The sequence below is a fragment of the Mastigoproctus giganteus genome, chromosome 8, assembly GCF_048544385.1.
Source record: "Mastigoproctus giganteus isolate SK-2022 chromosome 8, ASM4854438v1, whole genome shotgun sequence".
NCBI classification, from domain to species: domain Eukaryota; kingdom Metazoa; phylum Arthropoda; class Arachnida; order Uropygi; family Thelyphonidae; genus Mastigoproctus; species Mastigoproctus giganteus.
In genome coordinates, this window is record NC_143582.1 from 73639085 (window position 1) to 73641993 (window position 2909).

Below are 2909 nucleotides of genomic sequence, written 5' to 3' on the forward strand. Positions count from 1 at the left end.
ACGTTTTCCCGCATAAAAAGTTCGTGTGATAAAGAATACATAGTGTATTATTATAATAACGTTTTCCGACTTAATACGTTTTTTTTAATATAGAAATTATTTATTTTTAATATTAAACAATATAAACATTTGGTAATCGAACAAGTGAATGCCAAGCATCATATTTCAAAGTAAACCAACGAAGTAGGTGAAATGGTATCGTTTTTGTTATATCTCATATTGTGAATGCCTTCACATCGAGTTGCCCTGATAATGAACTACCTCCAATTGGCAACGCTTCGCCAATGGAGAAGACTAATGTTACTTATTCTCGGCGGATACCACCACCCAGAGTTGATGGGATGGTGTTATCTGCCGAGAATCCATTGGCAAAATGTTGCCTTTTCGAGAATCCGTTGCCAAAGCGTTGTTTATTCGAGGTAGTTCAATATCAGGGCAACTCGTTGTGAAGGCATTCAAATTTGAGATATAACAGAAACGATGCCATTTCACCTACTTCGGTGGTTTACTACCAACTAAAATGATGCCAAGCACTAACTTGTTCGATTAGTGAATTTTCCGTAGTATGACGTTTTCAGTGATCAAAGATACATTACTAACACAAAACCAAGCATGGTTAGGAGGACCAAGTTCCTCCGAACTGCAGCCAGATTTCTATCCATGATGGAGAAGCAAAACCTCCGCCAATAAACAGTAGACAGCTAATACTGTTAAGAGATCGTAAGCTTACCTTCAATAATTCAACTTTTGTTCAATTATAAATCATCCAACAGTATTGTTTTGTAATTAAAAGATAAACTGTTATGTTTGCCAAAATTCTATAACATAATTTTTATCATATATTTAAAACAAAAAAAAAATGTTTTATTTTAGTTGAAAAAATTTCTTACGTTGAATGAAATAATAATTTTTAACCTACAGTTCAGATGACGAAGATTTAATTAATTTTGATAAATTGAATCCATTAAACCTATTTGATCACTCATAAGAAAAGAGTAACTTTATGCCAAAATTTGATAAAAAGTAGGTTAGGCACAGCAAAATCATTATTTTGTGAACAGTCGTAATTTTCTAAGAAAAATAACAAGAAAGAAATAAGAAATGATATTTCTGTCAGTATATACTGTTGGGATCGTGGACAATTTTTTAGTGGATCACACGAGCAACAACAAATTCTGCCCACTCTGACGACATTTTCGAACAATCTCCATGCACTTTAACAACCATACCATACCACCTGTCTAGCCCTCTGACTCTTCAGGTCTCAGCGGTGGTGGACTTGGCGATATTATTATTATTATTGCTCTTATATTATTTCTCCCTGATTGGGGGTTCCACCTCGTGACGGGTATTGCTACCAAGTACACAGGGTGGTTGTTGTTATGTCTGGTGCTACTGTTGGTCGAGGAACTCTCTGACTATCCTACAGGTGTTCAGGATTGAAACTTTCTGGAGTTCCTTGTAGGTGTTCGCTGGGAGACCTATTGCTGCTAGGCTGTTATGTAAGGTCTCTGGCACCATACCTGTGGTTGACACAATGACCGGGATAGTCGTTACTTGTTGCATATGCCACATCTCTTTGATCTCTTGTCCTAGGTTCGTGTACTTCCTGATTTTTTCCCCATGGGTTTTCTGCAGGTTGCCAGTGTTGGGTACCGCTATGTCAATCAGATAGGTAGCCTTTTCTTTCTTGTCCACAAGGGTTATATCCGGTCTGTTGTGCGGGATTGTCCTATCCATTATTATGGCGCGGCCCCAGTACTATGGTCGTGTCTATGAGTGTACTCAGTCTGGGTGATCACCTTGCATTCCGCGGTGATGTGTTGAATCGTTTCTGAGGCCAGGTGGCATTGTCGACATGTGTCATCGAACACTCCGGGCTCCTTGGCGATGTATTTCCTATAGTTCCTGGTGTTGATTACCTGGTCTTGGATGGCGAGCATGAATCCTTCAGTCTCGGGGAAGAGTGTCCCGCTCGTAAGCCATGCATTGGAAGCAATTTATATCTATGTGATCTTCATGGAGATCATTGTAGTGCCTGCCATGGAGTGTCTTCTCTGCCCATCTTTTTAGCTTCGTTTGTGCCTCCTGGTTGGGGGCTCATCACTTAGGTTGAGTGGGGTATACCGCTTGTCTATCTTCCTTATGACCTGCTGGAGTGCTGCTGTGTGTTTCCGGAAATAATCCTTCGGGTTAACTATCGCTGTCTTCTGTTTCTCAATGAGGTCTATCAGGCCCCTTCCTCCTTCTTTCCTGGCAATTATCAGTCTCTCCACGGCAGCTTTCGGGTAGTGTTGGTGGCTCTTGATCATCATTGTCCTTGTCTTTCTCATGATATCCTCCAGCTCGGTGTTAGTCCAATCTATGACCCCGAAGGAGTATATTAGCACTGGGACTGCATAGGCGTTTATGGCTTTAACTGTGTTCCCTCCGTTCGGCTTTGCTTTCAGCAAGCTTCTGAGTCTCTGATGGTATTTCTCGGTCAGGCAGGACTTAATTTCCTTGTGCTATAACTGCTGAGCCTGCATCATCCCCAAGTATTTGTAAGCCTCTCCCACTGCCACGGCTTCGATCTATTTACCAGTCCACACTGGTAGTTTCGGTTGACTAAATTTCCCTAGTGCAATCCGTGGGTCTTGCATTTGTCTAGACCAAATTCCTAATATCATTACTGAATTCTTCAGTTATCTGGAATAGTTGCTGGAGGTGCTTTTCGGTTCCCGCGTAGAGCTTAATGTCATTCATGTACATCAGGTGGTGATGGTGTACAGATTCTTCCTTCCTTCTTTGAGGTTATATCCATACTTGCTACTGTTGAGCATGGTGGATAACGGGTTAAGTGCTAGACAGAACCACAATGGACTCAGGGCATCTCCCTGAAAAATTCCTCTCCTGATGGAGTTTGGCCT